The 24,013-nt window shown below is 36.6% G+C and overlaps 1 protein-coding gene across 4 annotated transcripts in view; it reads left to right on the top strand.

Moving 5' to 3' along the window:
• HPSE2 (heparanase 2 (inactive)) overlaps window positions 1-24,013 on the top strand; it is a 775,791-nt gene that overhangs the window by 330,602 nt on the left and 421,176 nt on the right. The gene's annotated exons all lie outside the window — the stretch shown is intronic.

Genomic DNA, 24,013 nt, shown 5'->3' with positions numbered 1-24,013 from the left:
CTTACGCAATGAATTTAAAACATAGGGCCTATTTTGAGAAGCAGTATTTCTTGTTATTGTTCAACTCCCTCTATTTTCTATATGTTATGATTTCTTACTTGAAAAAAATCATATGTATGATCAGCTGTACAGAAGTGTGTTTTTAATTTCTATACGTGTGGGTTTTTCTAATTGACTTTTTTTGTTTGTTTGTTAATCCTAATTTCAGTGTTTACTCTCAGAAATTGTTATGGTCTGAGAGCATGGTATGGTAAATGCTCCTAATTTTTTTTTTTTTTAAGCATCAGATGTCTTTGTTTCACTCTCATTTTTGAAAAATCGTTTTGGTTTGTATACATTTGTGTACAATTCCAGGTTGATGGTTATTTGTTTTCTCATCACTTTAAGGTATTATTTCACTATCTTTTGGCATCCATTGTTGCTTCTGAGAGGTCAGATGTTAATATAACTCTTCCTGTGTATACCATCTTTCCTTTCTCTCTAGCTGCTTTTAAGGTCATGCTTTGATATTTTGTGTTTTCACTGTGTCTTGGCAGAGATGTCTTTTACTTTATCTTTCTTGGCAATATTGTTATTCCTCAATCTGAAAATTCAAGTTTTTGTCGGTTCTGGAAAATTATTAGTCATATCTTTTAACTATTGTCTCTTACCCTTATTGTTCATTATTTTCTCTGAAATTTTGTTAGGACATATGTTGAACCTTTTCAGTCTAACCTCATTGTCTTTTAGTTTCTCTTTCATATTTTCCGTATCTTTGACTTTCCAGGTATGTTTTTAGGTAATTTCTTTAGCTCTAGCTTCCATGTCATTCATTGTCTGAAATTTTGCTTTCCCATTCTGTTTAACCTTTTACTGAACTTTTGCTTTCCCATTCTGTTTAACCTTTTATTGAACTTTAAATGGTAACATTTTTCACTTCCAGAAGTTCTGTTTGATTCATTTTAAATTCTGCCTCATTATTTCAGTGTTTAAAATATCCCCTATTATATCATAGAAAACATGTTTGTCATATTCTGTATCTGATAATTTCAATATCTGAAATATTCTGGGGTCTGATTCTAATATCTGTTGCTGTACTTGCTATTTCTTGCTCATGGTGCCTTGTTTTCTGTTGTTACTTATTTGGAGACGATTTTTTCAGTCCTGAACTGAAGGATTGTTTTCTTCAGAGATTATTTGAGTGTTATTTTGCCAGGTACTTTTGGGCACCAGCAATCTATGAACACTTAAGAATAAATAATAAGATTATGATTTTTTCCAGTTATACCACTAGTGTGAATTTAAGTTCTATATTCGTGTGAAGGCCAATCTGTGGCATGTGTTTTCAGAAAATAGTTGTTTTCTTTCCATCTGTCCATTTCTTGCCAAAGTCAAGAGAGGCAGTTTTCACTGTTGTCACTTTTTATGGAATTTTTTTTTCTATTTTTTTTCTACTTTACCACTTCATCATGGTATAGCCCTTTGAGGTCCTGGCTTTATATAGGGATCCTCTGTCTGACTTCTTGCCTTGCAAAGCTCTAGACTTTGTCTTCCGTCCTTACAGCAATATCATAATACCACTCAGGGTCTCCAGGCAGTTAGAGATGTTTCCAGGGCTTTTGGCTTTAGTGCTTACTCTTCTTACTGGATTCCCTAGTTTGTACCCTCTTTGGTTTTCCTTACTTTCTTACCAGCTCACTAATGCATTTTACAAGATATTTTTATGTTTTATTCAGAATTTTTTTTAAGGCAGGTCAAGTAGTGTTCAGGGTATCTAATTTGCTATCTATCTAGAAATGGAGTTCAGGCATTTTCTTTTAATATTGGATCCCTAGCCCATGACTGTCTTATAATTTCAATCTACAAATGCAGATGTTAACACAGAATGCATACTCTTTTATCTTTAGGAAAAAGGGATATGTTTACTGGCTTTGTTACTGTGTACCAGTTAGTTAGCCTTTTTAGCCTCATTCTAAAAATGAAAGTGATGGCCAGGCGTGGTGACTAACACCTGTAATCCCAACATTTTGGGAGGATGAGGCTGGCAGATTACCTGAGGTCGGGAGTTCGAGACCAGCCTGACCAACATGGAGAAACCCTGTCTCTACTAAAAATACAAAATTAGCCAGGTGTGATGGTGCATGCCTGTAATCCCAGCTGCTCGGGAGGATGAGGCAGGAGAACTGCTTGAACCCTGGAGGTGGAGGTTGCAGTGAGCTGAGATCGTACCATTGCACTCCAGCCTGGGCAACAAGAGTGAAACTCTATCTCTAAATAAATAAATATAAAAATAAAAAATGAAAAATAAATGAAAGTGATAATGATACCTACCTCAGTATTGTTTACAAGAGTTAAATGAGGTAATGTACCGATAGCACTCAGACCAGTGTATGGCATTTGTAGGTACCCAAGTTAGCTGCCCTCCTGTTCCCTGCTTCAGGACAGAGGACAGCTCTACAAAGGGTTAATGCTGGGGGAAAAGAAAGCAAAAACAAGAAAAAAATCACAATGTTAATAGCTTTTTAAGCAATGTACTCCTCACTTCTGTCACAGAAGTTAGTCACAATTCTTGGCTACAGGGATAATTAAAATCATTCAGCAGAAGTGAGAGACTTGTCAGAAGGCAATTTATTTTACTTGTCAGACAGTTAACTTGTTGATGAATTAGCTTGTGGTTTTTAGAAGTTTAGAATGAAATTCAACTCAGTAGAAAGGCCACTGGCCCAGTTGTGAGTATCTTTTTTGTTCCTAAAGAGATCTATAAAGGATAATAGAGAGTTCTGCTTAAGAAACATCTGAGAGTTCGTAGATTGGGAAAGTTCATATTTATTCCTTTCTGGATTAATTTCTTTTACTTATTCCCATGCTTTGAACATGATAAGCACTCAACATATATTTGCTGAGTTAAGTAGAAGGTGGACTTGGTGGTGTCAGGATAAATTAAAGAATATTTATTCAAATTTATTATAAAGCTCATTTAGAAATCTTTGGGATCATGATAGGGCTTTGGTAGTCATACTAAGTCTTGAGCTTTGATAACTGAAGATTCCGATAATGCAACAGAGATATACTCCACCTAATCCTGAGGTATCTCTTATAACATGTAGTGTAAATTTTTTTTCCCCCTTTCACTTAAGTTTGAGTTTTTCGACTTTTGCTAATCTTTTAAATGTTTTCCATCCCCGATTTTGTGTCTGAAAGACCTCTGACCAAGTGCTCAAAGTATAAATAATTTCCCCATAATCTCAGTTTAAGAATGGTACTGGGCCAGGGGCGGTGGCTCACGCCTGTAATCCCAGCACTTTGTGAGGCCGAGGTGGGCAGATCACGAGGTCAGGAGATTGAAACCATCCTGGCTAACACGGTGAAACTCCGTCTCTACTAAAAATACAAAAAAATTAGCCAGGTGTGGTGGTTGGCGCCTGTAGTCCCAGCTACTCGGGAGGCTGAGGCAGGAGAAAGGCGTGAACCCGGGAGGAGGAGCTTACAGTGAGCCAAGATGGCACTACTGCACTCCAGCCCAGGCGACAGAGTGGGACTCAGTCTCAAAAAAAAAAAAAAATGTAACTGGCCAGGCAAAATGGCATCACGGCTGTGATCCCAGCACTTTAGGAGGCTGAGGCGGGCAGATCACTTGAGCCCAGGAGTTCGAGTCCAGCCTGGGCAACATGATGAAACCCCATCACTACTAAAAATACAAAAATTAGCCAGGTGTGGTGGCAGACGTGTGTAGTCCCAGCTACTCAGGAGGCTGAGGTGGGAAGATCACCTGAGCTAGGGAGGTGGAGGTTGCAGTGAGCCAAAATCATGCCACTGCACTCCAGCCTAGGCAACAGAGCAAGAGCCTGTAAATAAAATAAAATAAAATAAAGTAAAGTAAAATAAAATAAAATAAAAATTTAACTGTTATCCAGGTGTGAGGGCTCATGCCTGTAATCTCAATGCTTTAAGAGGCCAAGCTGGGAGGATCACTTGAGGCCAGGAGTTCAGTCGGCCTGGGCAACATCGTGAGACCCTGTCTCTATGAAAAAATAGAAAATAAAAATTAGTGGTGCGTGGTGGTGCATGCCTATAGTCCTAGCTACTTCAGAGGCTGAGGTGGGAGGATTGCTTGAGTCCAGGAGTTCCATGTTACAGGGAGCCATGATCATGCTGCTATACTCTAGCCTGGGTCACACAGAGAGATCCGGCCTCTACTTAAAAATAATAATAATGTAACTGTTAAATTGCTAAGATTTAACAACTGGTAATGTAATTTCATTACATTCCATGAGTAAATTAGAAATAAATGTTCCACATCTATGGACTTTCAGGTCAACCTATTCTGTATGGTTGGAATTATTTAATCAGTTTATTCTTAACCCTTTTATGCTGATTGGATCATTTTGAAGTTTTGATGACTTGCTATTCAAACGGTTTTTATCGGATATTGCTACTGTTTGGATATGGTTGTTTACATTTTGGGGAAATGTAAAGGACATTTTGGGGAAAATTCTGAGAAATAGGAACTCTTTGAATGTATTCTAGAACCTAGATCAATAGAAGCTATGTCTGAACATTTTGAGGGGAGCAGGTTTTATAAAACAGGAGATTGTTCTGATATTCATAAATTTTAAAGTACCTATCAGGAAGTATAGTGATAATAAAATTAAAATAAGATATGTGCTCCATGAAAACAAGTGCATTTATATGGTCAGATTGCAATAAGAAAGTTACTATATTTGTATTAGTTCGGCGTTCAATTGATATTTGGAGTAAATACTTTGATGGATTGATCAGAAATGTTGACAATCTAGTCCTGTCACTAAAATAGCCATGTCAAAAGCATATCCTCTGATCATCCTGTGTGCACAGTATCGGTATGTGTAAGGCTCTACCTAGCTAGTAGGATGCCCTGGGTTTTGTGCCCCTTTTACAACCCCAAGAGAGTTAAAACTGGCAGTTATTAATGTTATCCTTTACCTGGAAGGGTTTTTCTTTTGTTTTGTTTCATTTGTTTGTTTGTTTTTATTTACTCATTTGTTTTAAAATGCATTATATAACAATACCAGGCTAATCTTGAAAAAAAATTAAAGGAGAAACATAATTCAGTTTATTCAAATATCAACTAACCTCACTTTTCTGTCTCTTCTTGCCTTTATATACATGTATGTACATTTTATATAGTTAAAATCATAATGTACAGGCAATTTGGATCATGCTTTCCTCAGTTAGTACTATATCATTCATATTTTCCCACAGTATTGTCGACCCTTTATAGTAATTACTTCAATGACTTCTTAATTCTCTATCAGGTTTACTACCACTTTTCAGTTGTTGAACATTTAGGTTTTTTTCAGTTTTTTTTTTTTTTTTTCCAATTGCAATCAATGATACCACAAATTATCAAGTACCTTTGTTTTTTCTTATAATGATTTCTTAGAGATAAATCCCAGGAGTGGGGTTATTGGGTAAAAACAAAATAAAAATGATGACTTACATGTTTTCAGTACTTACCAAGGGCCAGGTTTTAGTGGGGCAGGCCTTGACCTGAATTTAATTTAATTGTCATAACACCCTTTTAGACAACTACATGTGAGATAACTGTGTTAAACCACTTAACTAAATGGGCATTGGAACTTTGCCATTCTGAAAATTAGAGATTGGCAACTTTGAACCACTGTTTGAGTCTCATGTCCTGGATGTATTTTATCAAGTTTTCCTTGTAAAGAGTCAGACTAATTTATAGCAGTTCTCCATTCTGTTCTGCCCACCCAGGCTGTAAATGAGAGTACAGGATTTTATGAACCTTAGAAAGGGTTATGCATCCCCCCATCCTGCATCCCAAGCTTGTCAGTTTTGTTAATTTGATAGAAGCGAAAGGTACCCCATAGTTAATGATAGAATTTTGCTGCTGGAAGGGAACTCCTGGAATATCATCTTGAAGTAATTTGTCCAATATCAACCCAGGGCCCACTTGACTCCTTTGACCAGTGACTTTTGCAATACACTTTGTTATCATCCAGATATTTGTATTTTCCTTCTATATTCTTTTTCTTGCTCTCATTTGGTCTTTGCCAATAGATACCAACCACAAATTTTGCAGAGCTGGCCCAAGAATAAAAGTTTAAAAACCGGCTGTGTGCAGTGGCTCATGCCTGTAATCCCAGCACTTTGGGAGGCCAAGGCGGGCAGATAACTTGAGCCCGGGAGTTTGTGACCAGCCTGGGCAACATGCCAAGACTCTGTTACTACTGAAAATACAAAAAACAAAAACCAAAAACCAAAAAAAAAGAAAAGAAGGAAGGAAGGAGGAGAGGAGAGGAGAGGAGAAAAACCAGACGTGGTGGTACATGCCTGTGGTCCCAGCTACTCGGGAGGCTGAGGTAGGAGGATGGCTTGAGCCGTGGGTGCGGAGGTTGCAGTCAGCCCAACCTGGGTGACAGAATGAGATCTTGTTTCCAAAAAAAAAAAAAGTTTAAAAAACAAAGCAAAACCCAGTCTATAAGATTGAATCAACCTCATTACTGGTTCATTTTTTACTGGGAATGGGGCAAGAGAAAAAATTGGGGAAAAAAAAAACTATGTTGTTTTAAAGGAGAAAGTGATTGATTTGCCCAGGTGGGTCTTGAACTCCTAGCCTCAAGTGATCCTCCTGCCTCAGCCTCCCAAAGTGCCAGAATTATAGGGATGAGCCACCATGCCCACCCAAGATGACTAATTATGAGAATGTAGGACTAAATTACTAGTTTTCACATAGCTTTTAAGCAATTCCAAATTGAAAGAATTCTCAAATTTAATTGGTTTCCCATGATTCCTTGTTTCTGTTGAAGAAATGACATGTTCAGAGTTAACAAGAGGTTTGTTTACTTACTAAGGCCTTGTGGACTATTGAGAAACACCTTTTGATATGTAAATGAATTATGTGTGTTTCAGTGTCTTTATGCCAGCCAGTTTGGGGAGAAAAGGAGAGGGTAATTGAGCACTTATCATGTACCAGATTTGTGCGCAACATACCTTCATTTATACAATCCCTGAACAGAGGTTTACTGATGAGAAAACTGAAGCCCAGAGAAGTTAATTGACTTGTTCAAGGTAAAAACAGGTAATTAGGAGGTGAGGTGGTATCCGATTCCATTATGGTTTGTTCTGTCATAGAAGCTCACTGACATCTTTTCTTAATTTCCTAGTACAAAATTAGAATAGTCAATTATAATTATTATGTTTTAAACAATAAGCAGGTAAAAATATGTATCCTTTTTTGCCTTCAGTAAAGATGATTTCTGCATAGTGACCCTAAGACTAATTCTGAAGCAGTTTTCTTAAGTTTGAGTATGTAAGTGATCAAATTCACCATCAGATTTCTATGGAAACTATATGTCAGGATAACAAAGGATCTGTTTGTTCAATTTGCTTCAGGGCTGATTTCTTCAGACCTTATCACACGTGCGTGTGTGTGTCTGTGTGTGTTTGTGTGTTTGTGGGTTTTTTAAAACCTATCCCTTTTGCGGATGTGGTATTCATCCCCTCAAGCATGTATCCTTTGAGTTACAAACAATCCAGTTACATTCTTTATGTCATTTAAAGGTATACAATTAAGTTATTACTGACTATAGTCACATTATTGTGCTATCAAATATTAATAGTAGGTCTTATTCTTTCTATTTTTTAATAAATGTATAAAACTGTACCTTATTGGGAGTGTACATTCACATCTTCATTTTAAATTACTTTAATTCTATTTTCGTGTGTCATATTGTTTTCACCAAGGCTTACATTTCCTGTTTTCCAAAGGAAACATTTGAACTAATTTTTGCAAATGCATTTTTCATCTCTCACCCATGCAACTTCTCTTATTTTCCTTTGGTAGGCTGTCCCTTTATGTCTTTCATATTGCATTATTTCTGTCCCTCCTCCCTTTTTGCCTTTTATGTTAGTGTCTGGTCTGCCAGATTGTTTTTCTTCAAATCACATCCCTGAGAGTATTTCTTGGGTTAATCCTACTTTACTTTTGAACTCCCCTACACCTCAGATGTTCTGTCTTTTCTGGCCCCATGGCTTTTATAATGCTTCTCTGTATACCCTTCTTGCTTCCTCATTTACTAGACCCACTGATCCTGTGTTCTCCACATGGTTCACATTTTTAAAACCAGAAACATCTGCATGGAGAGGAGATGCTAATAGTAAATAATTAAATTTAGCACTTCCCATGTCTTAGACCTCTTCATCAGTGTTATTTAGTTCTTTCACACAATAGTGGAGCTAGTAGGCCATATTATCTTTTCCCCACTGCAAAAATAAAGGAGGTCAATGACCTGAGGAAATTGAGAAAAACTGAGATCCAGTATTGGAATTTAGTCAATATTAAAGCTGATATTATGATTCTTAGTCTTGACCTGAAAAAATTAACTTATACTGTATGTTGGTGTTCTATAAGACCATTGATCAGCGGCGATGATGTAGATTTTGTGATATAGGAAAACTCATTGTTCGGTATATTAATCATTTCAACTTTGTGACTTTTTGTGACAGTCAGCTTCTGAGGCATTCCTTTGTACTATTTCTATAAATTTACAGAGGATCTAAAACCATTAAGTCCGCTTTGCCTTCTTCAGAAATCAAAAGATTGAGAAAGATCTGACCACACTGTTTCATCTTCATATGCATATAACTAATTGCAAATGATACCATTGAAATTTAGAAACTATTTTTTAAAATAGTTATATATACTATCTGCCAGACCCATGATTCATGCTATCACTCCCTGTATAATAAATGTTCTGACTTCCAGTTCCCTGTTGAATTAAGGAAGCTCTCCTAGAGCCCTACCAGCCCTACTCTAAAGACATTTATTCAGTTCTTGTCCCATGCTTTTCTGATTCTCTCAATTTTTATCTCCACTATTGATTAGCTTACAGTCAGGCCATTCCAGTATTTTGCACTAAGCCTTTAACATGGTAGGAACTCCATGATTCTTTGTTGAATCGATGAATCTCAAAACTCCTCCTAATGAGTTCTTTTCTCTCTTTCCTTTGAATCTTCCTAATGTTTGGCATGAGCCTTCTCTATGGCACTCTTTCCTTACTATGCTCTTGATATGAGTTATTAGCATGTATCTCCTCTGTCTCTTCATAACACTTTAATTCCTGGCTAGAAATTACGTGTTGCTGTAGTGTTAAGGCATTATACGTAATAGATGCACTGTAAATTTATGTGAACTTAGGCACATGTGAATGTAGCATAATTGTATTTTTTAAATATGTTCTATTAGATTAGATTGGCATGCCTTTTATTTAATCCCAACAAAGGTGTTTTTACCTTATGTGTCTTGGATGTATCTGGAATATAGGTACAATATATGAATATTACAGTATTTCCTCTGCACACTTGTTTTTGAAAAACCATGTGGCAGGAGATTTGTAACTGAAATATATGAGAATTTATGGCAAAAATAGTCTTAGGGGAGGGGAACTAAGACCTCGCATATGAACATCTTTATAAAATTCTTATTTTGTGTATCTTAATATTGATACCTCAAAAGAAATTTTAGTTTTGCTTCATCCTAAAGGTTTAAAACATGCTCATAAATTGACTATGAATATTTTTTGGCAGATAATATGAATACTAAGAGGGTGTTTATTTTTCAATAGCTGACCCTTCATCTAAACTTTCAACAGCTTTCAGATTTTATCCTCTGTCTCCAGGTTTCACCATAGTAACAGAGATGAAAATAATCTGGATGGAGACATGCCTCAGAGACACACGGGTTTAGTTCTAGACCACCACAATAAAGTGAATATCTCAATAAAGCAAGTCATACGAGGTTTTTTGGTTTCCCAGGGCATATAAACATTCTGTTTATACTATACTATAGTGTATTAAGTATGAAATAGCATTATGTCTTTAAAAAGTACATACATTAATTTAAAAAAACTTTAGTGCCAAAAAATGCTGACAATCACCTGAACCTTCAGTGAGTTGTAATCTCTGTACTAGTGGAGGGCCCTGCCTCTATGTTGACAAATGCTGACTAATCAAGGTGGTGGTGGTTGTAGGTTGAAGTGGCTGTGGCAATTTCTTAAAATAAGACAGCAGTGAAGTTTGCCATATTGGTCAACTCTTCCTCTCATGAAAGATTTCTTTCATGAAATAGCACATGATGCTGCTTGATAGCATTTTACCCACTGTAGAACTTCTTTCAAAATTAAAGTCAAATTCTGCAGTTGCTTTATTAAGCTTATGTAATATTCTAAATATTTTGTTGTCACTTCAACAGTGTTCACAGCATCTTCACCAGGAATAGTTTCTATCTCGAGAGACCACTCCCTCTGCTCGCTCAGGAGAACCAATTCTTCATCCATTAAAGTTTCATCATGAGGTTGTTGCAATTCAGTCACATCTTCAGGCTCCACTTCTAATTCCAGCTCTCTTGTTATTTCTACCACATCTGAAGTTACTTCCTCCGCTGAAGTCTTGAACCCCTCAAAGCCATCAATAAGGGTTGGAATCAATTTCTTCTAAACTCCTGTTAATGTTGCTATTTTGACCTCCTCCCATGAATCACAAATATTCTTAATGGCATCTAGAATGGTGAAACCTTTCCAGAGGTTTTCAATTTGCTTTGCTGAGATCCATCAGAGGAATCACTGCCTATGGAAGTTCTGGCCTTACAAAATATATTTCTTAAATAATAATACTTGAAAGTCCAAATTACTCCTTGATCCATGGGCTTCAGAATGGATGTTGGGTTAGCAGGCATAAAAACAATACAAGTCTCTTTGTACATCTCTGTCAGAGGGATCTATGCAAGGGATCTAGGTTGCATGCTCCTTATGAGAATCTAATTAATGCCTGCTGATCCGAGGTGGAAAAGTTTCATCCTGAAACCTTCCTCCTCCCCAACACCCCACTACCTCCACCATCCATGAAAAAATTGTCTTCCACAAAACCAGTCCCTGGTGCCAAAAAGGTTGAGGACTGCTGAAGTAAACCATGCTGTAAACAGATGTGCTGTCATCCAGGTTTTGTCATTCCATTTATAGAGCACAGATGGAGTAGATTTGGCATAAATCTTAGGGAACCTAAGATTTTTGAAATGGTAAATGAGCACTGGCTTCAACTTAATGTCTAGCTGCATTAGCCCCTAGCAAGAGAATCAGCCTGTCCTTCGAAGTTTTGAAGCCAGGCATTGACTTTTTCTCTCTAGTTATGAAAGTCCTAGAGGGCATTTTCTTCCAATAGAAGGCTGTTTCAACTACATCGAAAATCTGTTGTTCAATATAACCACCTTCAACAATTACCTTGGCTAGATCTTCTGGAGAACTTGCTTTAGCTTCTACATTGGCACTTGTTGCTTCATCTGTTAGTTTTATGTTCTGGAGACAACTTCTTTCCTTAAACCTCAGCAACCAACTTTTCTTCAACAGCTTCCTCACCTCTCTCAGCCTTCAGAGGATTGAAGAGAGGTAAGGCCTTGCTATGGATTAGGCTTTTGCTTAAGGGAATTCTGTGACTGGTTTGATCTGTCTAGACCACCAAATCTTTCTCCATATCAGTAATAAGATTGTTTAGCTTTCTTATAACTTCTGTGTTCACTGGAGTAGTAATTTCTATTTTCTTCAATAACTTTTTTCTTTACATTAACAAGTTGGCTAGCTGTTTGGTATAAGAGGCCTAGCTTTGGGCCTTAGCTTTAGACATGCCTTTCTCACTAAGCTTAATTGTTTTGAGCTTTTGACTTAAAATGAGAAACATGTGACTCTTTTACTTAAACACTTAGAGGCCATTGTAGGGTTATTATTTTATTTATTTTACTTTTTAGAGTTGGTGTCTTGCTGTGTCTCCCAGGCTGGAGTGCAGTGGTGCAATCATAGTTCACTAAAGACTTGAACTCCTGGGCTCAAGCAATCCTCCAGCCTCAGCCTCCTGAGTAGCTGGCACTACAAGCACATATCATCATGGCTGGCTAATTTATTTGTATTTTGTAAAGATGGGTCATGCTATGTTGCCCAGGCTGGATTTGAACTCCTGGTCTCAAGTGATCCTCCTGCCTCGACCTCCCAAAGTGCTGAGATTACAGGTGTGAGCCACCACACCCAGCCAAGATTCTTGATTATTAGCTAGCTCTAAATGTTTCTAGCCATTTTGGACATTGAAAAACTGCTTTATTACTACTATAATAAAAGCTTTTATTAACTGAGAGTGAATGTCTATGTTTTTAGAATAATTTTCATAGAATTATAAAGTTTCTTGGCTGAAAGAATTTTAAGTTTTAAGTATCTTGCAGGCTCACCATATTTTCCATATGATTTTGGAATCTTTTCTGTAACACCCATGCCTTGTGGTCACCTAGGTATTTACTTGGATACAAGCCATCATTGAGAAGTTTTTACTGTTAAAAAAGTTTTCTTTAAATTGTGCCAAAATGTATATTCCTTTGATCTCTCAACCCACCACCTCTACCAAGGGTACCACATTTTTACAACACATAAAACAAACCTTATCTCTCTCTTCCATATGATAGCCCTTCAGAGCTAGGAAGATGGTCAACACATGGCTTTTCCTCTCCATGCAAAACTGCTCTTATTGCTTTAAACATTGATCACAGGACATGTTTGGAAGGAGGTTAATCAGACTGATAAAGTATACAGTCTTTGACATCATACTCTGAAGGTTCAAATCTTGTAATAACAACCTGCTAACAGTGTGATATTTGCATAGTTATTAGCCTCTCTGTATCTCAGTTTCCCCAAACTGTAATAGGGAAATTGTGCTTATTCCATAGTGTTGTTGTAAAGAAAAAGATAAATAATTTGTGTAGAGCACTGAGCTAGATTGGACAGTCATTGTTCTGAACTTTCCCTAATACTCTCTGTGTTAAAATATTTTACATTTATCCTCTTTGCCACTATGCAGGGCCTGTCACTGTGAGTAGAACATACTTTCCTGTCTCAGTGATGTTGGGTTTAGCCAAATGATGTGCTCTAGCCAATGGAATGTTAGCAGAAGTGATATAATGAGAAACTTTAAACATACTTGCATGGTTTTCTAGTCTCTTATACTCTAATGATCTTCTATAAGAACATGCCCCAGAGAGTCACTAGTACAAGGAAAATAAGAAAGCACACAAAGCTGATTCAAACCCAGTCTACAGTCTGAAGCCAAGCCTAGCCTATTTTAGCCATATCCAGCAGAGCCACAACTGACTTGTGACTTTTGAGAAAAAAAAAAAAAAATTGTCGTAAGTCATCAAGACTTTGAGGTTGTCTGTTAGTATATTAATCAATTATTGCCACAATAGTGCTGCATAGCAAACTCCCCCAAACTCAATAGTGTACAACAATAAACAGTTCTTCCTAGCTCCCTTGTCTACACGTTGGCTGAGGTTCAACTGATCTAGGCTGGTTTTGGCTGGAATTCACTCCAAAGGCTGCTGATCGGGTCTGGGTCTGCTCCAAATAAGCCCCTTCTTACTCAGACTAGTAGCTACCCAAGGCATGCTTATCTAATGGTGAAAGGCAGGAGTGTAGAAGGGAAAAGCCAACCAACAAGACACACAAAAAACTGAGCTTTTTGCTTGTCACCTCTTCTAGCTTACCATTGGTCACAGAAAGACCTGTGCTAAAGTCCAAATTCCAGAGGAGGGGAAGTAAACTTGGCCAATCATGAGCCCAAAGCAAGTCACATAGTCACATTCAACATCAAATGGTGTGGAAAAGTATACACTTCCAATGGATGCAGGAAAGGGAGTGAATATTTACTAAAAAATAATGTATTCTACACTGTTATGCAACAATAACTAGCATAAGCACTCAAGAGAATGTGCGGTACATAGAAACTGGTAAACAAAGGCTAGCTATCATAACTAAACATCCTCACAATGATTCAGATTCTTCTCCATTTTGATTGTTCTCCTATAAGTGCAGTTTATTACTGTCTCTCTCAAAAGTAATATGTTGATATAGAAAGCAATAGTTATATATGGTCTAATTGGATGGCGTTATCACAGTTCTCATTCTATATTCTTATTTGAAAACATCCTAAGCATTAATGTTTTGTTAGTACCTTCACTGTCACCTAAAATCCTAGTTTATTTTTCATCCACACTAATATGCAAACATCTCTTCCCATCAAGTAACAGATCATTTAGCTATATGTATATTTAGGCCCATCTTGCTATATTTAATTTGGTTGCAGCCTGTTCAGATAGTTTTGGATCCTGAGTTTATTACTTAGCACATCCCTCCCAACTTCCTGTCATATATGCAATCTCTGCCTTCATCCATGTCATTGACTGAAATGTATATTGCCAGTATAGGAAGGGATGACTTGACTGGACTTGATCTACCAAGGGAAGCCATGGAATCCCTATCCATAAGAGCAGAGCCAACTGCTTCTAGCAAGAATAAACCTCCCAGAAACCCTGGCAATTCTATGAGTTCATCATTCTTTCTATGTTCTTCCTGCACAGCTGCTTGCAGCCTGTGCTGAGGCCGGAGATTACAGAGAAAGGAGGGTGAAGGCCCAGATCTGGAAGCAAACAAAGCTATGCTTCTGGGCAGGGATTATTGGGTCCTGAGAGCTGTCCTCAAATACAGGAATAACACTATGGGATAGAGAGAGCAGCAAGAGCAGCAGGGTTTACATCCTTTGCTGGCATGGCAGACTTCCTGTTGATAGTAGAGAGGATTAACCAATTAGGACTGGGAAAGCAATCTTAGGAATACCTGACAAAACAAACTAAGAAAAAAAAAAAAAAAAAAACTTCTCACAGTTCACAAGATGGGGCTTTTAGTCATATTGACTTTGCTTCTTTGTTTTAACAAAGTTATATTTAAACATGGAGGAAACCTCCAATGGTACAAAAGGATATGTAGTGAAAAATATAAGTCTCCTTCTTACCTTCAGTTCACCTCTGGGGACAACATTTGTTACTTGGGTTCTGTAATGGCTCTACAGAGCCATTTCCATGTAAAAATAAGCATATTTACTTATATATTTGATAATCAAAAGGAAGCAGAGCATGTGGAATCATTTGATTTTGAATATTCATTTTGCACCTGGTAAGAGCAGGACATCTGAGTTACACATATGAAGCTCCTGAGGTTTGTAGAGGCTAAGTGACAAAGCCACAAGTCTAAAAGAGGCAAAAACAGTATCTGATCTGAAATGCCAAGCCTGGAGCAAGACCTACCCCTAACAGGCATGAGTTTACATAAAGGAAAAATACCCACGATGTGATGTAGGAAAGGTTTTCCAAATCTGCAAATAGGTTGTAGACATTTGAAGGGGGCAAAAAAGAGTTGCAGGATACTTAATTGTGACTATAACTCAAATCCATGCCCTGCAACCTCAGCCACACCGTGGCAGACTAAAGGAGTAACTGATGATTATTTTGTGCACTTTGTGAATTGGAGATCTGGTATTTCTCAAAACCCTAAAATATTCTAACTGAAAACTGTCTTAAGAAAAAGGAAATGTTTCTATTTGAAATCCTTAATTAAAATCACATTCATAATTCTAAGTATTTAAAGAGAAAGTTAAAGAAGAAATTTACATCACAGAGATTATAATAAACACAGAACCTTGCCAAAAGACATGCCTCCAGCTGCACTGAAGTAGCATCAGAATAGAGCAGCACTGCAGCTTCAGCAAGTGAAAGACTGAAGGCATAGTTATGTACAGAAAGGCAAACAACTGTAATGTAAAACTCATGTTCCCTGGTGGAGTAGGATTCTGCAGAAACACATCACACACACAAACACACACACACACACACACACACACACACTCCAACAGTTGTTTCCCAGTATTAACTAAAAAACTGTCAACTGTAAGTCTGTTTTCTTGAGGTCCACCAAGACCACAGATGTTTGCTCCATAAAACCATTTCTAATTTAGGGAAAAGCTCAATCAACTTGTGCCTGAAAATGATTCACATGAGTCTTTACACTGCAGAGCTCATTACTTCAGGGATTTCCCAGAGCACTGCATTCCTGGCTGCCTGCTCCAATAAGAGAATGCATATTTATTTTGTCAGGATACACATCATGGTAGGAAAAAAAGTCCTTCAAAATTCCTGTAATTCCTAAGAAATCCATTGCCTCAAATGTGGAATGCTATACCTGTAAGGGAGAAAAAGTGCATCCTCACCAGACACCAGTTGGAACAAGAGTAATGTTTTCTGGTTTCTCTGTTGAAAATGTTTATAGTGTATGTATTGTGTATAGAGGCTTATTCTAGAAGCTAGAAAGAAACAGAAGTAGTATATAGGAAATCAAAGACTAGGAGCATCTCTTACAGCATACAGATATGTGTGAAACACCTTAAAACAAACTACTGAGCATACAGACAAGTAAGAAATAAACAGTATACTTAGATGTACCATGGTGTGACAGGGCTTATTTTACCTGCATCCATGACTTCTATACCATTTCCATGGTAAAAACTCCCATATCTTGCTGGCACTCTCCTCCTGAGCTCTAGACCTGTGTATTCACCACATTGACAGCTCCACTAGTATATTTCACAGGCATCTCAAGTGTAATAGAATCAAAATTGGATTTATTTTGTCTCCCTCCCAGTATGCTCCTTCTTCATAATTATCTCTTTGATAAAGGACATCGTTCTTCTCCCAGTTGCTAGACACAGATAAGTGAAGTCATTCTTGACTTCCCTCTTTCCCTTTCCTCTCTCGCCAGATATTTAATCTATCCTCCAATCTGTCTCACTCATCTTCATACTGTAATCCAGTCTCTGTAATAGTTTACTGGGGGCATTTGCATTATCTTCCTAAATGATCTCCTTGCTTCTAGCCCATTCCAACTCATTCTTGAGTTGGAGCCAGAGTAATGTTTCAATTATACAAAATTGACTCGATCTCTTGTTTGTTAAAAAACATCAGTGGCTTCCCATTATTATTATGACAAAGCATCACATTCTTAACATGACCTACAACCTTCTGAATGCTCTGATCCCTGCATCATTCTCCAGTTTAGTTATAGCTCCTCAACCACAAACTCCGATTTTCATTCTAATCAAACTAAATATCTAATCACTAGGATACACTAGGATCTCTTCAACTTCTGGGACATTGAACCTTCTCTTTCTTCAGTCTGGAACATTCTTTTACCCTTAGCCACTTTGTCTTGCTTATCTCTTATTCATCCACCAGAAAATAAACTCAGTGAGAGCAAGTACCTACCTTGTCTCTCTTGTTTAACTCTGCCACCTAGCACTTAGAACAATCAATGCACAGATGCTCAACAGTACTTGCTGAGTGAATAACTAAATCTTTCAAGTCTCAGCATAAACATCATTTCCTCAAGGAGGCCTTTCATGACTCCCAGGGAAAATAAATAGATCTCTTTATTATATCCTCCTACAGCATTCTGTACATTGGCTATGACCTAGGAACGACTTCTAGGCAATACATTGGAGAAATTTGTTTTTCTTTTCTCAGTGATCACAGGACTGTGCTGGCTGTTGTCAGAGATTTGAAACCTGTCTTGTATATTTTGTCCAGGTTTTCAGTTGTTTAAGTCAAGAGGGTAATTCTGTTTCTTGTAATTCTATCTCAGCTGGAAGTGGAAGTTCCAGGTCACATAATTTCTCTTGGAATTACTCTATGTTAGCATTCTCTGAGGTTTGGATTTTATTTCCGCCTGAAGTTAAACTTTTTCTCTTAGAACATCTTAAACCTAGAAAGTTATCCATTGGGCTAAGATTTTGTTTTGTTTATTTCTGTATCTCCACAGCCCACAGCATCATGTGAAGACCATAATAGACATTGAATAAATTAAAAGTTGAATGAAACCTGCCCTAAACATACCCTCCCTCATTGAATATCTGCTACTAGAACATAGGCCTGGGCAAATCACAATCCTACGAAAAATTGGTATGTTAGTTTTGGAAGTGAGAAAACTGCACATTTAATTTTTAGCTATATAGATTCTTTATCAGTTTATTCTTTATAATGATTATATCCTATGCATTATTTGTCACATTCCTTAGTTTTGAAATATACCTAATATTTATTTTCAGTTACGATTTGCCAAGCAGTGTACTAAACATTAACTGATGTAATCCTGCCAGTAAACTTATGAGATGGGGCCTATTTTTGTTCCCACTTTATTGATAAGAAAATGAGGCACAGAAAGATTAAACAAAATGTCAAGATAGCAGCTGGGAAGCAATGGAGCTAGGATTTGAACACAGAGAGTTTGAGTGTGCACTTTTTCTAAACTACCTAAACTGCTTTCTAGTACTTCTTGCTTCCAAGTAAGGTTATAGATACAATAAAAAAAATCTAGAAAACATATTATTAAAATAGAAATTTAAAATAAAAGTCATAGTAATAGGAAGCATATATTCCCTTAAGAACCCAAGCTAATATGTGCTGCTGGAAAAGGACATTAACTTCAGTTTCAAGCTTTCCATCACTCAGGAGTAAAAAGGAAATTCAGTCAGTCAAATAAATTTTGTTTTGTAACAAAATAAAGGATGCTCATTCATTTTCTAAAAAGAATTGTACAGCAGGTTCTTATGTAAGAGATATTTCACAACAAACATTGTTTTTGAACATGGATTTTTTTTTTTTTACAAAATATTCAATAGCATGCCCTATTAAAAGGTCATGTCTAATACTATTAATAAACTTCAGAGCTGTAACAAAAAAGCTCAATGAAGACATATATACAGGATATTAAGTAATGAGATTCAGGTAAATAGTCATCTATTGGTTTTATCTTGTCTGAGAATAGAACTTGGAATTCATAGAAAAGTAGAGAAAGGTAATATGTCTTCAATTTCTTCAACTATTAATAGTCTCAGCTAAGATTGTAGCAACAATTCCACAAGTAACATTTTGGGACAGAGCTCTCTAGTGAGTCGGCCATGAAGATATTCTGTTGATGCTGCTGCTTGCAAGAAAATCTATATGCTTTGAATATTAATGTGCAGTTGGCAAAGTTGCCATTTATTATGACTAAAAACATCCACCCTCAGTCTGCACAGAGTTAGGCTATGGGATGGCTAAAAATAGGCTCAATATTTTCTTTAAAAAATAAAATAGAAAAGGTGGGTTTTAGCCAAGAAAATTCTCTTGGTCTGTATACCAGTTAAATGCATTAATTCATCATTCAACAAATATTTATGGAGTGCATGCCATGTGCCAAGTTATGTGCTAAGTTCACTGGTCACTAAGGAATTTTAGAGTATTTCCATGGAACATTTGATTTGGAAGGCACAGCCTCTTGGTGGCCCTATCAGAACTGGTTAACTCATTTATAACTTAACAGCCTAGCATAACACTTTCCAAAGTTTATTCACCACCATAACCATTTTAGCTGTAGTCTTCTACTAGCTATTCTATAATATTTTTCTCTACACTGACTACTTGTTTTTACTTCTCAAATTTTGTTTTAACATAAAGTTAACTCCTTGCTATAATGGAAAACCATTATCACCTCCTAAAAGTAAGTACAATAGTTGACATTTATTGAATATTTCCTAGTGCTTCATACTATATTGTTTTTCATGAATTAGGCCTTTGATCTTCACATGAACTCCATTAAGTAGGTACCATTATTAGACCCATATACAAATGACAGCAGAGAGACACAGAAGCAACCTACCCAAGAAATCAGTCAATAGTTAGCAAACCTGTATTTTTTTAATTCAAGCTGAGTAACTTTAAAGCCTGTAATGCCTAACTACTGTAGTATATTACTCTGTAAACGTAGATACAAATGACAAACAAAACAATACTATTTAAATATAATTATGTATTGTTGTCTGCTTTTGGAAGTTTTTGAGAGATAATCACCTAGTGCCAAACCAAGAGTTTGATGCAAATAGAATTCACAGAGGATTGAAACTAGAATAACTTCCTGAAGTTTTCTTTTTTTGTTATGTCTCTGCCAGGTTTTGGCATCAGGATGATGTTGGCTTCATAAAATGAGTTAGGGAGGAGTCCCGCCTTTTCAACTGTTTGGAAGAGTTTCAGAAAGAAGGGTACCAGCTCTTCTTTTTACCTCTGGTAGAATTCAACTGTGAATCCATTTGGTCCTGGTTTTTTGTTTTTTTGTTTTTTTTGTTTGTTTGTTTGTTTGTTTGTTTTGGTTGGTAGGCTATTAATTACTGCCTCAATTTCAGAACTTGTTATTGGTCTATTCAGGGATTCGACTTCTTCCTAGTTTAGTCTTGGGAGGATGTATGTGTCCAGGAATTTATGAATTTCTTCTAGATTTTCTAGTTTATTTGCGTAGGGGTATTTATAGTATTCTCTGATGGTAGTTTGTATTTCTGTGGGATCAGTGGTGATATCTCTTTTATCATTTTTTTATCATGACTATTTGATTCTTCTCTCTTTTCTTCTTTATTAGTCTAGCTAGTGGTGTATATATTTTGTTAATTTTTCAAAAAGGTTCAGGATTCATTGATTTTTTTTGGAGGGTTTTTGTATCTCTGTCTCCTTCAGTTCTGCTCTGATCTTAGTTATTTCTTGTCTTCTGCTAGCTTTTGGATGACTTTGCTCTTGCTTCTCTAGTTCTTTTATTGTGATGTTAGGGTGTCAATTGGAGATCTTTCTAACTTTCTGATGTGGGCCAATATCCCTGATGAACATCAGTGGAAAAATCCTCAATAAAATACTGGTAAACCAAATCCAGCAGCACATCAAAAAACTTATCCACCATGATCAATTCAGCTTTATCCCTGGGATGCAAGGCTAGTTCAACATATGCAAATCAGTAAACGTAATCCATCACATAAACAGAACCAAAGACAAAACCACATGATTATCTCAATAGATCCAGTAAAGGCCTATGATAAAATTCAACATCCCTTCATGTTAAAACTCTCAATAAACTGATATTGATGGAACATACCTCAAAATAATAATAACTATTTATGACGAACCCACAGCCAATATCACACTGAAAGGAAAAAAGTTGGAAGCATTGCCTTTGAAAACTGGCACAAGACAAGGATNATAAAATACTGGTAAACCAAATCCAGCAGCACATCAAAAAACTTATCCACCATGATCAATTCAGCTTTATCCCTGGGATGCAAGGCTAGTTCAACATATGCAAATCAGTAAACGTAATCCATCACATAAACAGAACCAAAGACAAAAACCACATGATTATCTCAATAGATCCAGTAAAGGCCTATGATAAAATTCAACATCCCTTCATGTTAAAAACTCTCAATAAACTGATATTGATGGAACATACCTCAAAATAATAATAACTATTTATGACGAACCCACAGCCAATATCACACTGAAAGGAAAAAAGTTGGAAGCATTGCCTTTGAAAACTGGCACAAGACAAGGATGCCCTCTCTCACCACTCCTATTCAACATAGTATTGGAAGTTCTGGCCAGGGCAATCAGGCAAAAGAAAGAAATAAAGCATATTCAGATAGGGAGAGAGGAAGTCAAATTGTCTCTGTTTGCAGACAACATGATTCTATATTTAGAAAACCCCATCATCTCAGTCCAAAGACTCCTTAAGCTGATAAGCAACTTCAGCAAAATTTCAGGATACAAAATCAATGTGCAAAAACCACAAGCATTTCTTTACACCCTAGACAAGCAGAGAGCCAAATCATGAATGAACTCCCATTCACAACTAACTCAAGATGGATGAAAGACTTAAATGTAAAACCCAAAACCATAAAAACCCTGTAAGAAAACCGAGGCAGTACCATTCAGGACATAGGCATGGACAAAGACTTCATGATGAAAACACCAAAAGCAATTGCAACAAAAGCCAAAATTGACAAATGGGATCTAATTAAACTAAAGAACTTCTACACAGAAAACAAAACAAAAAAAACCCACTATCATCAGAGTGAACAGGCAACCTACAGAATGGGAGAAAATTTTTGCAATCTACCCATCTGACAAAGGTCTAATATGTGGAATTTACAAGGAACTTAAAAAAAAATACAAGAAAAAAGCAACCCCATCAAAAAGTGGGCAAAGGATATGAACAGACACTCCTCAAAAGAAGATATTTAGGTGGCCAACAAACATGAAAAAGGGCTCAAAATCACTGATCATTATGCAAATCAAAACTACAATGAGATACCATCTCATGCCAGTCAGAATGGAGATTATTAAAAAGTCAAGAAACAATAGATGCTGGCAAGGCTGTGAAGAAATAGGAATGCTTTTACACTGTTGGTGGGAATGTAAATTAGTTTAACCACTGTGTAAGACAGTATGGCGATTCCTCAAGGATCTAGAACGAGAAATACCATTTGACCCAGCAATCCCATTACTGGTATATACCCAAAAGAATACAAATCATTCTACTGTAAACACACATGCATGTTTATTGCAACACTATTTACAATAGCAAAGACATGGAACCAACCCAAATGCTCATCAATGACAGACTGGATAAAGAAAATGTGGTACACATATACCACTGAATACTGTGCAGCCATAAAAAGGAATAAGATCATGTCCTTTGCAGAGACATGGATGAAGCTGGAAGCTATCATCCTCAGCAAACTAACACAGGAACAGAAAACCAAACAACACATATTCTCACTCATAGGTGGGAGTTGAACAATAAGAACACATGGACACAGGGAGATAAAAAACACACACCGGGGCCTGTTGTGGGGTGGAGGGTGAGGGAAGGGATCTTAGAGGACCGGTCAGTAGGTACAGCAAACCCTATAGCGCGTGTATACCTATGTAACAAACCTGCATGTTCTGCACATGTATCCAGGAATTTAAAGTAAAATTAAAATAAATAAACAAATAAAAATTTAAAAAAGAAACTAGAATAACTTCCTCTATGTGATTCAAGTGTTATTTAATACCATATTCATGAATCATGTGAAATCAATTCATATACCGCATAAAATTGTATGTCCTATGCTTTGGAAAACAAAACTCCGGCATTAAGTAAAGTTAAATAGGGGCTCCTGTAACCATGATGACCAAGTGTGGTCAAGTTTAGCCTTCTCTTATTCACCTTCTAAACAGAACAAGCAGATGCTACTTAGTGTCCCTTCAACAGAAACCACATTCTGAAATTTGCTGAGTAAAAAGATAGGAAGTAAAGAAATCTTTGGGTCTTCAATTATTCATAAGTTTATTCATACAAGTTTACTGAGAAGTTACCACTTACCAGAAACTGTTCTAGTTACTGAGAGTTAATGATGAACATGACAGCTTTGTCCTCTGATTTGATAAGAAATAATATCTAGAACTTGCTGTAGTTTTCTTAGCATTTTCCAGATATTTTCTTAGATATTCTAGTCAGCTATGGCAAAACACAGGTAAATTGAAATTATCATTGCTCAAAATATTGTCTATGTACCACTGGTTGCTCTGAGTGATGGGGCAAATTTAATTTCCTATGGATTAAAAAATATAACTAGCACATCAGACCTGAGATTTTACAGATGTGTTTACCTAAGGTAAAGTAAATATAAGTATTTACATTAAAAAATGAGGTGCTTTTTTTTAACACTTTAAGTTACTCCAAAGAAAAAATTAAGTTGACAATAGAACAGATCCTAAGTGGATATGGCAAATATAAAGATAATCAAAAATTGACTAAATTTCTAAAGTTTGAGAACCTCTGCCTCAGGCTAGTGCTGGGTTTTATATATCTCATGCTGAACACCAGAATTTGACCTAATAATCTCTCCAGCACAGGAAGGAAGGGAGATATTCATTCTCTCAACAGGGCTGGAGACAGAGTAGAGCAGGATGTCCTTGTATTCCATTCCTTTTAGAGGAATTCGATTATATTCCTTTTCTTTTTCTTTTTTTCTTTGTTAACAATAATCAAAATAATTTACTTTATTTCTTCCAGTGATTTAAAGTTTAAATAACCTTTTTATATTTCTTTTTGTTGTTGTTGTTATTATGCTTTAAGTTCTAGGGTACATGTGCATAACATGCAGGTTTGTTACATATGTATACTTGTGCCATGTTGGTGTGCTGCACCCATCAACTCGTCAGCACCCATCAACTCGTCATTTACATCAGGTGTAACTCCCAATGGCATCCCTCCCCCTC

This window comes from Rhinopithecus bieti, unplaced genomic scaffold, assembly GCF_001698545.2.
Source record: "Rhinopithecus bieti isolate Rb0 unplaced genomic scaffold, ASM169854v2 scaffold_425, whole genome shotgun sequence".
Lineage (NCBI taxonomy): Eukaryota > Metazoa > Chordata > Mammalia > Primates > Cercopithecidae > Rhinopithecus > Rhinopithecus bieti.
The sequence above is the reverse complement of the archived record's forward strand: the minus strand, read 5'-3'. Positions and strand labels throughout refer to the sequence as shown.